This window comes from Lynx rufus, unplaced genomic scaffold (assembly GCF_022079265.1).
Source record: "Lynx rufus isolate CCGP_SWC_20201006 ecotype Redwood Valley unplaced genomic scaffold, mLynRuf1.p SCAF_4, whole genome shotgun sequence".
NCBI lineage: Eukaryota > Metazoa > Chordata > Mammalia > Carnivora > Felidae > Lynx > Lynx rufus.
This window is the reverse complement of record NW_025814856.1, coordinates 26,872,931-26,887,474: the sequence shown is the minus strand read 5'-3', so window position 1 is coordinate 26,887,474 and position 14,544 is coordinate 26,872,931. Positions and strand designations below refer to the sequence as shown.

The 14,544-nt window shown below is 40.4% G+C and overlaps 2 long non-coding RNA genes across 3 annotated transcripts in view; one reads left to right on the top strand and one right to left on the bottom strand.

Moving 5' to 3' along the window:
* LOC124524833 (uncharacterized) overlaps positions 1-14,544 on the bottom strand; it is a 353,057-nt gene that overhangs the window by 91,825 nt on the left and 246,688 nt on the right. The window lies entirely within an intron of this gene.
* Positions 1-14,544, top strand: part of LOC124524834 (uncharacterized) — a 44,303-nt gene that overhangs the window by 9,415 nt on the left and 20,344 nt on the right. Inside the window, exon 3 of one of the 2 annotated variants that reach the window (XR_006965323.1) lies at positions 649-684. The exons of the other annotated variant lie outside the window; for it this stretch is intronic. This is a non-coding gene — a long non-coding RNA (uncharacterized LOC124524834). Of the gene's footprint in view, positions 1-648; positions 685-14,544 lie in introns of those variants that run through there. 2 annotated transcript variants of the gene reach the window in all.

Sequence of the window (14,544 nt, the reverse complement as noted above, 5' to 3'; positions counted from 1 at the left end):
GAGGTTTTCACCACATTCCTTAGGGAGAGCCTCTACTGTAAAACCTAACTTCCTGCAAACTTAGCAACTCCTAGAGAATGAAAGAGGTTCCCTCAGGTATCCTTCTCTGGGGAAGAAACTCAGGTTTTCCTCACAGGTCCAAAGACAGAAAAGCCAAGGCGTTAGGTATCTCAATATTTTATATCACCTCTTTTTTTTTTCCTGTTTCTTGAAAAAGAAATCAAGACCGCTGCCTCAATTTTTAACAAATCCTAAAAATATTCCTTAGGGACTTAACTCCCAACTTTCCTCCCAATTTTTAGGACTTTAGAAAGGAGGTTGGACTTTATTCATCTCCTGTCTTTCCTGATTTTATGTCTGTCAAGTAGCAGGTTCTGTCTATTCAGTGAATAAACAAATACATGAATGGATGTTATGTGATCTCCTAGATTCTTTATCCCAAATTAATTTCTTCTTTTGTTCCTTCCCTCTTCTGCTTTCCAGTATTTTCTTGAATCTATAACAATTTCTTGAAATTTAATCTTTAGGTATATGACACTTACCTAGATTGCTGCTTCATCCCTCCACTGTTTTCCATGGTCAGTCATTTAATGAAACACAACCTTGCCTCCTGTTGTTCTTGAATATTGATTAAGTTCTCTTTCACAGACACATCACATTCACAGCTGGCAAAGAATTTTCAAGAGGACTTATTCCCTCCTCCTTCCTGCAAGGTAGCACAGGAAATGGCCATTCCCATTTCAAATCCCAGAAAACAGGTTCAGAAGAGAGGCAGGCCTTTGGGCTGTAAATACAGGATTCCTTCCCCTCACCCAACCCTGCCCTATAGATCCTGTTTTATTAAAAAGTTTTTACTCCATAGCTGAAGAGGTTGAGGTTAGATAGAAAGAAATTGACAGCAGGGGCCCCTGGGTGGCTCAGTTGGTTAAGCATCTGACTCTTGATTTCAGCTTAGGTCATGATCTCACAGTTCATGAGATGGAGTCCCAAGTCAGGCTCTACACAAACATCATGGAGCCTTCTTGGGATTCATTATCTCTCTCTCTCTCTCTCTCTCTCTCTTTCTCTCTCTGCCCCTCCCCCTCTCAAGGAAGGAAGGAGGGAAAATGGGAGGGAAGGAAGGAAGGAAGAAATTGACAACAGATTTCAGTCGTGCAGAGCTTGAGGGAGTAATACGGAATGTGTGGAAATTTTGATCCCCCTTTTGAACACTGTTCTGGACAGAAGATTCAGAATGGGAAGCTCAGGCCCCATGGAACATCCTTACCTTCTTCTCTAGGGGATGACAGCAGTGAAAAACATTCTGCCTTTTGTCCCAGTTAACCTGGTCTGGAGAATATGTACAGAATGGCACTGGAGAATCTCAGAGTAAGGGCTGGTTGCTGTCCCTTCAGTAGTCACCCTTGCCTTTTCTGACCAGCCTCTTCACTGCCTCTCTGGGAACGGTACTTAGATTTCTTGTGTGGAATTTCTCCACTGTCCACTGGGCCAGGGAACCCATGAGTCAATCCACCTATCTCCAGGGAACTTAGATCATGACAAGCATGGTGCAGATATACCCCAATGGCTTCCCTTCTGCTACTCAATCTCCTGCCTGTTCCAGTCTGTCCTTTATGAGGTCTGCCTGTCCTTTTTCCTCAATTCTGTGAGCCATGCTTCTCTACTTTCAGTCAATGCTAATCTTTTGCATAGTTCAGCCAGACTTGGGCGCCTTTGCTTATAACCCAATTCAAACACCTAACTAATAGAGATACACGGGAAGAGATTTCCTATGAGTTTGATGGGTCTGATACCTGTCACCTGGAAGATGGACTTGTCTGAGTTCTGTATGCATTCTATGTCAGCTCTTGCTTCTACTATGACCTGGACTGCAGGGAAAAAGTCCTTGTCACTTCCTATTATGGTAGTCTGAGAACAAGGTACTGCTGTCATAGACTGAACCAGAAAATGGACAAAGGCAAAAAGCCTTTCATATTGTCAGTTCAGTCTGAGAAGACAGTGCATCCTGATAGGCCAGCAAGAAACACATGGGCCTTGCATCTGGTTTGTGTGTGTGTTCCAGCAGAACTAAAAGATGATGGCATGAGGTAACACCATTTCGTGTCAAACATGCAGGCACTGAAGTATGAAAGGAATTCCTGAAGTCACGGGATGAAGGGAAAGGCATTTTCAATTCTGGAAAACAGGTGACAAGTAATGAGAGACATGGGGTAGACTCAGTCCTTGAGTGAAGGAGGTGTTTGCCATTTGAGATTCATGGGGCCCACTCTGCTCAACTCTCTCCCAAACTCTGTGAAACATCTTTCAAGGCTGAGAAAGGCCACAACTTAGGGAAAGAAAGGGTATCTTGAACTTGAGCCATATCCTAGACAGAATGGACACCAGAGTATTGGCTTTCCTGGCCCTCAGGGATTTAGGTAATGAGAGAGGAATCAGATCCTTAATTAGGTTGCTTTATCTTCTTTCAACTCACTCTCCCCTCCCAGAAAATCACACTGGATGAACAAGAATAGCAACAACTCCATTAGACACTTACTATATTCTAGAAACCATACTAAATGCTTTATATTCATGGTTTCATTTAATATTTTCACACCAACCCATGGAGTTAGTATGGAGTTTCAGCTGGGCCTCAGATTGGCACAGAAAGATGCCCTACTTCAACACACACAGAGTCAGGCCATGGCCCTTTCTTTTTTTAATGGTGGGGGGGGGCAGAGGGAGAGAGAAAGGCAGACAGAGACAGAGACAGAAAGAATCCCAAGCAGGCTCTACTCTAGCATGCAGCCAGACACCAGACTCCATCTCACAACCCTGAAATCATGACCTGAGCTGAAATTAACAGTTGGACCCTTAACTCACTGAATGACCCAGGTGCCCCCAGGCCATAGCCCTTTTAACTTTTGTGCTTATGTCACCATTTTAAGAAGCATATAACCATCTCTGTGCTTCAGTTTGCAGGAATGTGTGTGAACATTGAACTCTGCTGGTTCTTGAACCAAACTCAGTCTCAGAGAAGTCTCTCCCTCATCCTGAATGGTATCTCTCCCTCCAGCGTTGTTGAAAGTGCCAAGAAGTTCGTTAACCCATCACAGTTGCATGCTGTTATTCACATCTCCACATGATAGAGCTAGGAAGTAGCAGATATAGGATGTAGAAGATCTCCCAAGATAGTTCCCGGAGCTCTCTGGAGAATGACCCCATCGGAGGGGTGCCCAAGTGTTCTGAGCTTGAAAGTGTGTCTGCACTTGGCTGCTGTGACAGGGACTAGCCTCAATGGTCCTCTAAGGTGCAGCTACCTAGAGGACTGAGGTCCCTTCTTGGCATGTGCCTACACCTATGATTGAAGATGCAAGTTCTTCAAGGCAAGAGAAAAAGACGACTACAGAGAGACATGTCATTAAGATGCCTGGGAGCCACAAACCTCGGTTTTCGAATAGATTCTTGAAGACTCTCCCACACTCCCCACCCCCTGAATTCCTAGCCCTATAGGGGCTATTACAAAAGTAATAGAACCGTTCTTCAAATGCTGAAGCCCTGTTGATTCCTAAGGGCAATGTTCATACCCTACCTTCCCTTCCCAGTTCTGCTCCCCAGGCCAGGGGCCCACCTCCTACAACTGTCCCTCCTCCATCAGGGTTTCCAAAGCCAGCCCTATCCAGGTCACTCTCCCATCCTAGGTGCAGATCTAGGGTGCAGCTCAGATGTTTCAAAAATATCTGTGCTATAACCTGCCCCCAGGTTGTTCCAGCAGCTAACATTCCTATGAAACAGCTTGCCAGGTGATTTTATGGATGTGACCTAATTTGATGTTCAGTATGTTTTCTCTAAAATAGCCCTTACACCATCACCTTTATTTTCTGGAAGAAAAGAAACAATAGAAACAATCTGGTTGGGTGTTTTCTTTTCATTGTGGGGCCCCACACTACTGGGAGGTTATGCTCTAAAGTCAGAAAAAATATTTGTAATGGGCAAAATACTATGAAAAATCCCTTAAATACCCAGGAGGTGGAAACTGTTTATTTTAGATCATTAACAATCTATAGCAAACCTTGTACAAACTACAGTCTGAGGACCATCAAGATAGAGCAAATACAGGAAAAAAAAAATCAAACTCTATATGCAAATGTGGGCACTTTCAAATAATCCACCTTTCAGATAACTCAATTCTCCAGAGGTAGAGGAGGAATGAACAAAAATGCTGACATTCCATTGTTGTCATTTGCTGTATTCTATTTTAATATTAATCCTCAATTATTAGATTGCATGTTATAGATTTGTTTGTTACAAGGAGTAATTTAAGTATTGGGTTTGTTTCCAATAATGGGTATTTAGGGTACATGCTGTTCTCAGACTGTTTAAAAATGAAATGTCTGTAACTGAGAGACCAGGCTGAAAGGGGAATGGGCCTCCAAAAGACCATATAGTGGTCATGGAAAGCCCTTATCCTCCAACCTCCAGGCAGGCTGTCCTGCTAAAGCATGTCTATTCCATAACTGTGAATCACTAAGTTGACATGTTTCAAACTTTAATTGAATTGGTTGCTATACAATTGACTGGGAGCATGACTGATCATATTAATTCCACAGGGATTTTTACTCCCTGAATACATTCCCAAAGACTATTTTAATGCCACTTTTTTCTTGTGTTAGGAAGTCAGTGAAACAATCCCATATCTTCCTTGTGTTGAAACTTGTTTGTCTTATGTGACATACAAGCAAACATCCATTTAGGATGTGGGAGGAGAGTCTTAAATCAGATGTTAAGGTTCATTTGAACAGTCACAATTGTGATAACTGGACCCTTGCAATGTGCCAAGCACCTTGCCAAACTTTATGTGCATTCTCATGTTTATTCCTTAATAATGAAACCAGAATTCTTTCCATCTCCTTCTAGAGTTGTAGAAACAGAGGCTTAGAAAGGTCAACTAACTTGCTCAAGGTCACATGCTAGAAAACATCAGAGCCTGGATTCAAATCCAGGTCTGTCTTGTTCCAACTCTGAACTGCTGAAAATGCTGAGTACATGAGATATTTGCTGTCTAGTTGGCAGTCTTGGTGTAAAGACATAGCCACAAGTATCAGCAGGAGAGTCCTTGGGGCCAGTCACAGTGAATGCCCTTGTCATCATAGCTTACTCAGTGCACACTGTGTGTGGGGGGGGAGGGGTACAAAACAGGGTCGAGTGTTGTTGCCTTCACAAGTGCACACAATGACACAGTGATCATTGCCTGTGAGCTTGGCCATGGCCCCATCCCCACATCCCCATTTTTGGGGTCCTATCTCCTTTATCTCAGGCCTATGTTGCTAGGCCACAGCATTTACAATTGCTTATCTAATCTATAATAATCCAACATGTCAGATGGAATCCAGAGAAGTGACAGCATACCGCCACACACTGAAGTGAGAATATTTCTTGCCAACTCAAATTGTTTATGGTCTAACAGTTAACCAGTCACTCAGCTTGAGGATTTTGGTGCCGTAGGGCTGTTTTATTACCCTCAGCATAAAGATGCCTTGTACATAAACAACATTTACTATGACAGTCTGCTAGCTGGCTTGTTAAAACCATGTCGTGTCAGGATAGGATTGTTATAACTGAAGCTGAAAGCACCTTGCTGTTTGCCTCTGTGTGAGCACACCTGACTCACAGGAAGTACTCACATATTTTGGTTAACACATTTACGAAGCTATTATTTATAAAGTGCCTACTACATGCCAGGTTCTTTGCCAAGCACTAGGAACATAAAGGAGAAAAAAAGAGTACCTATCATTCTAATGCTTACATTCTAATTGAAGGAGCCAATAAATAAATGGACAGATGCCAGTACTTTGAAGAAAAATAAGGCAGAGTGAAGCAGCACAGAGAATAATGGATGGTAGTGTTATGGTCTAGGAGAACTTCTCTCACTGGGTGATATGTGAGCAGATAAGTGAATGAAGTGAGCAACTAGTGCGAAGAGTATTCCAGGAAGAACCAACAATAAGAGCAAAGGTCCTGAGGCAGGAGTATGCTCAATATGTTTAGGGACAAGCAAGGAGACCAGTGTGGCTGAAGAGGACAAATCAGAAGGGAGAAAGGGTAAGAGGTAAAGTGAAAGAGTTAGCAGGAAGATTGGGTGGTTTGAGACCTGATTGTATAGGACCTTGTAGCCATAGTAAGGTCTTTGGATCCTCAGGAGAAGAGAAGAGAGGAGAGGAGAGGAGAGGAGAGGAGAGGAGAGGAGAGGAGAGGAGAGGAGAGGAGAGGAGAGGAGAAGAGAGGGGAGGGGAGGGGAGGGGAGGGGAGGGGAGGGGAGGGGAGGAGAGGAGAGGAGAGGGAAGAGAGGAGAAGAGAAGAGAGGAGAAGAGAGGAGAAAAAAAGGGAAGGGTTGGGGAGAAGAGGGGAGGGGGAACAGAGGAAACAGGGGAGAGAAGGGAGGGAGGGGACAAGGGAGGGAGGAGAGAAGGGAAGAGAAGTAAATGAATCAATGAATGAAAGAATTATTGAATAAGAGTGCCATGTGTTAGGACAGATAGGAGCCATTTTCTATTTCTGTCTCCAGAACTCATTAGAGCAGCCACCATTTACTGAAAGTTTACAATGTACCAAGCTCTCTGGTAGGTATTTGTCAGACATGATATGACTTAATTTTCCTGACTATCCCAGTGAGGGACACATGAGCCTCTTCTACAGATGAGGGAATGGAAGTGCAGAGTGGTTAAGCAACTTGCCCAAGATTATAGAGTGGTAAGTGATAAGCCAGGGCACAAAACTGAATCTCTCTAAATGCAAGGCCTGTGCTCTAAAATCACTTCAGTTACTGGGATTCTTAGGATAATCTGACTCAACATAAGAAAACATTTTCAAGATAATATGGCTACCTGAATATGGACTAGGCCATCTGCAGAAGGGAGGAGATCCCCAGGTTGGAATGCAACCTGGTAGATATTGGATATGGAAGGAGGAGGTTATACTGGATATGGAAGCATCAGATCGGGTATAGGGTGGGTGATTTCTGAGCCCTTAGTGATATCTGAAAGTCTCTCAGAACCTTGAATGTCTCCTGGCCTTTTCTTCTGGTATGCTGTTTGTCTATACTTGTTTTAGCATTGCTTATGGTATCTTTTGTAATACAAATGTTTTTAATTCATATGTACAAACTGGTTCCTTTTTTGCTTGATAGCTTTGAGGTCTCTACCTTTTTTTTTTTAATTTTTCTGTTTTTATTTTATTTTTGAGAGAGAGACAGAATACAAGCAGGGAGGGACAGAAAGATAGGGAGACACAGGATTTGAAGCAGATTCCAGGCTCCTACCTGTCAGCACAGAGCCAGACATGGGGCTTGAACTCCCAGACTGTGAGATCATGACCTGAGCTGAAATTGGACGCCCCGTGGTCTCTACCTTACTCTTAAAAAGCACACTCCCATCTCAAAAATTGTACAAATATTACCCTAATTTTTTTCTAACACTCTTAAACATTTTAAAATTGAGATTCAACTCTTATAAAAATTAACCATTGTGCATTAGTAGATGCACAATTTGGTGGCATTTAGAAGATTCACAATATTGCACAACCACTGCTTCTATCTCTTTCCAAAACACTTTCATCACCCCAAAAGAAACTCCATACACATTCTATTCCCTCCTCACTCCAGCCCCTGGTAACCAGTAGTTTGCTTTCTGTCTCTATGGATTTGCCTGTTCTGGACATTTCATGTAAATGGAATCGTTCAATATGTGTAACGTGTGGAGTCTGGCTTCATCTACTTAGTATAATATTTTCAAAGTTCATCTAAGTTGTAGCTCGTATCAGTACTACATTCCCTTTTACGGCTGAATATTTTGTTGCATCAATATTCTTAAACTTTTATTTGACTTGCCTTATGGTTGTAATCTATTTTGTATATAGTGTGAGGTAGGGGTTGAGCTTTGTGAAATAATAGACGTTAAACCATTATTTTTATTGTACATACCAATACCCAGGAGTAAATGAAAATAGAAGAGAATTATTCAAATACATTAATATCTCATCACTCACATTAACCTGAGACCAAGTACTTTCAGCACATCTTGTAGTGATACCTGCCAGAGATGAAGCAAATGATCATACTCAACACAACAAATTCCCAGTCTTTACCTTGGCAGTCTAGGCAATCACACCAATTCATGGGTCCCCAAATGGTCTTCCCCTCTGCCTTGGGCACTAGCAGGTTTTTAGAGTGACGTTTATCCAATCAATGTATCAATATTATACGGATCCTTTTAAAAGACACTTAAAATATACAGCATTCTATCTGAAACCCACGTGAGCTGGGAGTTCAGAAATAGCATTGGTATTCTGGTTAATTTATTTTCTAAATGTTCATTCCAGAGTGGTGGAAACTTTTGACCTTGATGCTGATTATGATTAGCATAGCAATCACTCTTCTATAATTAAAAGGCAGACGAGAATTTTCTTTGGCTTGTTTATTAATTCCCTTATGAATCTTTTTTTTTTTCAGCAATGAGGGAAAAGTGTTTTGTGTTAGTTGTGAGGGATGTGGGAGTGGTTACCCCAAAGACAGAGGCCATGAACCCACCTTAAAAAATAACCACTGCCTCTTGGGTGACCCTAAACCAGTCTGTGCCCCCCTTCATTCTCCCTCTCCCCTCCAATGGCCTAGCAATAATATGCAGCCACACAGCCCTTGTGATTAGCCATAGAAGTTACATTTATTTTAGCTACTGATCTTTTGACAGCACAAAGTAGAAGGCGAAGGCCCTTTTGCAAAAACCATTGCAGCCTTTTCCAAATCTCACCTTGTATGAGTCTGACTCTGGAGGCCCAGGACCCCTGCTCAGCTCTACACCTCTGGTTCTCCACTTGACACTCAAGTTACAGCTGGGAAAGATGTTTTCCGTCTCAATTTTAATAATTACTATTATTTACGGATCAGTTCATATATGTAGATGCAGTTCGAAGTGCTTTTCATGCTTCCTGTCATGTAATCCTCTCAATAATGTAAAATGGGTATGATTATCATTCCCATTTTTTCAGATGAGGAAACTGACCTCAAGTGATAAATAACTTGTTCTAGGTCATTCAGCTAATGAGTGTGAGAAGTGGAATCTCTGCCTAATTACAAGGCCCCTAATCTAAACCAACACACTTCTGTCTTCCCCAAGGCTTCACCTGGACACTTGATTCTTCTAAAACTAAAGCTTCCTCTAAGGACTTGCCCTTATAATAATGATGCAATGGCAACAATGACAGTTATATCAAACACATATGCCAGGCTCTCTTCTACACTCTTCATATATGTAGTCCACCAATAACCCTAATGAGGTAGATTCAATTATGATTCCCATGTTACATATGAGTAACTGAGGCACAGAGGAGTCTCACAGCACAGACAAAAGCCTGGATCTGGGGCTGTCTGTGAGCTTTACTATTGCAGTTGAGATGTAGAAAGGAATCTTGGAACCTTCGATGCTGCTGTGCAGCCCAGCAAGGACTCAATGGTGGATTACTGATCTGGGTTTGTAGTTCAATCAGGCAGGATGTGGGAATTCCTCTTCCCTGACATCCTCCCCAAGCTTATTCTCTGCAATACCTCATCTACCACTTTTGTTAAGGTCCTCTTTAAAGCTTCCTCCCCTCACCCCAGGATAATTTTCTTTAATGTTCTCAATGCTGGGATCTCATTTCCCCTCAATTCTCAGTGTTCTACTGGACTTCTGAGTCCCACCTTGCTCCTGCCATGCCCTGCCAGCTCCCCAATGCCTAATGTGGAATCTTCAGTTCTAACCTGAACAAACTCTCTGTGAGTTATTGTCCAAAATTCTCCACAGAATATAAGGCAGCTCTCCCCATTAGGGGTGTACAGGAGACAAAGAGAATGAGAGGGGATCTCACAGCTGGGGATAGAACAACCGAGGCACAGACTGGGGAGCTCCTTTGTGCGGCAAATGGTCTTTTATAATTTCCTATTAACTTGACTACCTCGACTGGGGCAAATGTGCGAACTTTGCTGTCAGAAATAATTATAGAGATTGACATGCTGAATTTTAGGATAATCCTTCTGATATAGTTCCAAGATGATTTCAAATAGGAACTAAATAAAATTTGCCTTGTGTCTTACATTAGAATGGCTACATAGCTAATAGTAATAACCATAATGATAAAATTAACAAAAAATATTTATAGAGAATTTTTATGTGGGGGACTATTTTAAGAGCCTTGAATGTATCAACTCTCTAATTCCTAGGAAGGAAGTATGATTATTTTCTCCATTTACAGGCAGGGAAGGAGTTAGGTGTCTAGGTCACCCTGCTGGTAAAATTCAGAGTCAGGATTCAATCCCTGCCAGCTATCTACACAAACCATATCCTTATGTTGTATGGTCTCTTCCAATCAAGGGCTTTCAGAGACAGAGTACATTGCCATGATATGAAGATGTGTTGTAAGTCATAATTGCTAACATCCATTTATTTATGTCCTACTGGTGCCAGGGGCTTGTACACATATCATCTCATTTAGTCCTTACAACCATGCTCTGAGGAAAGTACTATTAGCCATCTCACTTTAAAGGTGTTGAAACTGAAGCTTAGAACAGCTAAGATAATTTTTGAGGTCAAATAGCTAGTCAGTAGCAGGGTTAGCACTTGAACTCAAGCCCTGCTTGACTCCAAATCTAGTTTTTTAAGGATACTTTATTCTGTGTTTTTTCACAGTATGATGTAGAAAGAAGAGTAGATGGTTAATTTTTTAGTTAAAAAATGAGTATCTTGTTAAGAATCTAGATTAATGACTTCCCCCGCTATTTTGTGAATTTTAATGTAACTTCATTCCAATGTAATAAATAACTACAGCATTGACCTTGAGGGCCTATACAACTTTTCATTCCTATTGAATGAATTTATTTGAAAATCTAGAAATCTTATGGTTCTTCACTTTTGCCATTCATGGAAAATTTTTCTCTCTTTTTCATCCTTTCAACCTACTTTTTGGTCCTTGGACCACTTTTCCTTCTATTTCCCAGCATTAAAACAATTCTAACTTCAGTCACTTTTTCCATCCTAGATCACTTTCCCAAGTCCCAGAACTCATTTCTACTCATCCCCTGCACGCTAATGACATCTTATACCAGAGATCTATCATATCTGAAACCTGACAAATCAGAACCTTCTCCTGATTTTCTAATTTCTGATTAGGACACACCCATCCCTGGTAATTCAGGCCTAAGAATTCCAGGATCATTGTTGGTATCTTTTTCCTTCTGCAAAACTCAATCCATTCATTATTTTATTCAACTGTTTATTCACTGAGAGAGAGAGAGAGAGAGAGAGAGTGCACAATCATATCCATCCATTCATTCAAGTACAGCACATCTGCTACTGGACTATGAATGTAAGGCCAGACCAGACAAGACTCAGCAATTATAGGGATTCTCCTATTAAAGTGTAATAGAAGGTAAAAAATGAGATGGGCACAAAGTCAGGTATGTGTGGATTTTTAAGAAGGGAGAGACTTCTCCTAGCTGAAGAGCAGCTGGAAACCATACAATACATCATGCTCCCTTTTTTCCATGCTCACAGTTATCACCGGATCCCATGCACATAGATATGAAGCAATTTTAAGTATTGTGATCTAAAATCAAGGCTACACATCAATGGCTTACAAATCCATGTACCATCTAGACCAAGCCCATCTCAGCTTTGTATTCTATTCTATGTTCAATAAGAAGTTTCCAGAAAGTTAATCAAGATTCCTTTAATTGGGGAAGAGCATCATCATCTAATTTAGGACTTTCAAATATTTGCTCTGGGTATTGTGCAGGGAATGCATTTTTAGATTAGTAAGAGTGGAAGCTGGAAGGCTAGTTAGGGCCATACCAAGGTAATCCAGGTAGGAGACTGATATTTTTCTCCATAATCTAGACTAGAGGTTGGCAAACTATGGCCCATGGATCAAATTTGGCCCATTGCCTATTCTTGTAAATAGAGGTTTATTGAAATAACAACCATGTTCATTTATTTACATTCAGTCTATGGCTGTCTTCATGCTACAACAGCAGTGTTGAGTAGTTGCAACCGAGACCATCTGGTCTGCAAAGCCTAAGATATTTCCTATTTTACCTTTTACAGTTTGTTGACCCATGCTCTAGACCAACTACCTCCTTTCAAGTCTTAGAACATGCAAAGTGTTTTCCCACCTCAGGGAATAGCACATGCTATTGTGTCTGCCTGGAATACCCTTCCCTTGTTTCTTATTTTTCCCCCTGCTTTTTTATTAGGCTTTAGGTCTCAGATTAAATGACAAAAGTCTATAGAACTGAAAAGAAGCCCTTTTAATCTCTCCCTCCACCCTGTTTGAATGCTTCATGGTACTTTTGTAATTGTCCTCATCTTTCAGTTACATATGTATTAATATATTGTTTGTCTCATCCTAAGATGGCCAGTGCCATATGGATGGGAACCACATCAGTTTTGTTTACTGTTGCATGCTTAACAGCTATCATTGTTTTGTAAAGGTTGGGTACCAAATAAATGTTCTGTTTTGAGAATGGATCATTAATGAAATGGCATGGTGAGCCATGTTCAATTTCATATTTAAAAATAAATATTGAAGCTTAAAAATTTTTCCCACCAATAAAATAGGCAAAGCAAATGGCTAACCACTCCCTACAAACCAATAAGAAACAGATACCAATCCAAAGAAAAATTAGCATAATATTTAAATAAGTAAGTGCCCCCAAAAGAGGATGTCCAAATGGCCAATAAACATATGAAGAATTGTTTCAACTTCATTACTCATTATGAAAATGCAAATGAAAACCACAATGAAAATTGCAAATGAAAAGCGTGCACATTCACTAGAATAGCTAGAATTACAGAGGCAGAAAATACCAAATATCAGCAAGCATGTGGAGAAAACAAAACTGTCTTACACTGCTCATGGGAATGTCGACTGGTATACCCGCTTTGGAAAACAGTTTGGTAATGTGTAGTAAAGCTGAACTTAGGCATTCTCTGTAACCTGCCCCCCTTCAAAAAATCACATGTATATGCTCACCCAAAGATCTATATAGTATATTAATCGCCCCAGACTGGAAGACACTCAAATGCTCATGAATAACATGTTTATATTATAAAAAATAAGTACACCCATCCCCACATACACATAATGGAATACTGTGCAGCAATAAAAAATGTACCATCTGTCACTACAACATCAAATGGATAAATCTTACAAATGCAGCATTGAAAGAAAGATCCATAAACAAAATGAGTTCATTTAGTTGGATGAAAGAACCAAATGAAGCATATGTGTGCTCTTAGAAGTAAGGTTGAGGTTATCTTTGAGGGATAGTGACTGGAAAGGGGCTACAACATTTGTTTCTGGAGAACTATTGATGCCCCCTCTCTTGATCTGGATGCTGGTTATACAAATGTGTTCAGTCATGGACATTAATCAAAAACATACTTAGAATACATGCACTTTTCTCTACATTATACCACAATAGAAAATTAAAGAGAAAATTTAAATGATTGATCACTTTTTGTAGTCACAAGTGTGTTTGGGACATAAGAAAGATAAAATGTGCTTCCTGGAATATATACCATTGGAAGAGAGAGATCTTTACAAAATCTGTAAGGCTGCAGTTTATCACAGAGGAAGACAGACCTTCATTGATCTGCACAATCATATTAGAAATGGACAAGTACATTTTGCATCAGGGGCCATTAGTGGTTTGCAGAACACATTAAGAGCAATATCCTTGAGCATGGAGTCAAATAAAAAAAAAATACCAATGCTACCATATTACAGGGTTTAAAAAAAAAATACTTCCTAGCAGTTCACTTCCACATAAGAGCCTCACTATAAGCTTATGTGGACAGGACAGTTTATCCCCATAGTGCAGGTCAGGAAACTGAGACCCAAGGAACATTAAATCACTAGAAATAATGGCAGAAATGGGCTTCTAACCCTTATTCAGGTGGTGTTTTAATATTTTATTATAGGACTACCTAAGTAATTTGAACCTTTTAGAGATGAAAATGTTCTTAAAACCCTCAACAGGTTAACACATGAATTTTTTTATCCAAGTTAAAAATAAACATTATGACCAACTCCCACCCCGTGAATTCAGTGATGTTTTAAAGCAAATTTATATTTTATTAATCATAACTATACTTATGTGTTTAAAAAGAGGATACTCAGGATGAGCACTGGGTGTTGTATGGAAACCAATTTGACAATAAGTTATATTTTAAAAAATAAAAGATTTTAAGTTCAAAAAAAATCTTACACAGTGATGTATGTCAATTGTTTCTCAATAAAATTGAGAAAAAAAGTGGTCATACAAACAAGTCATGATACATTTGTAATTCTGAAGATAATGTTGAATGTATATATGGCTTCAAGGATACCCACATAACTTAACAGTCAAATAGCCTAAAGGTCAGGAATGAGAGAGCACGGTTTGAGAACTATGGCAGAGCATGTGGCTTCTAGTCTTTTTCAGATTTCCTGCAGCTCTCAGAGGTGAGATGTCATACTCCAGCCTTCCATAAGGAG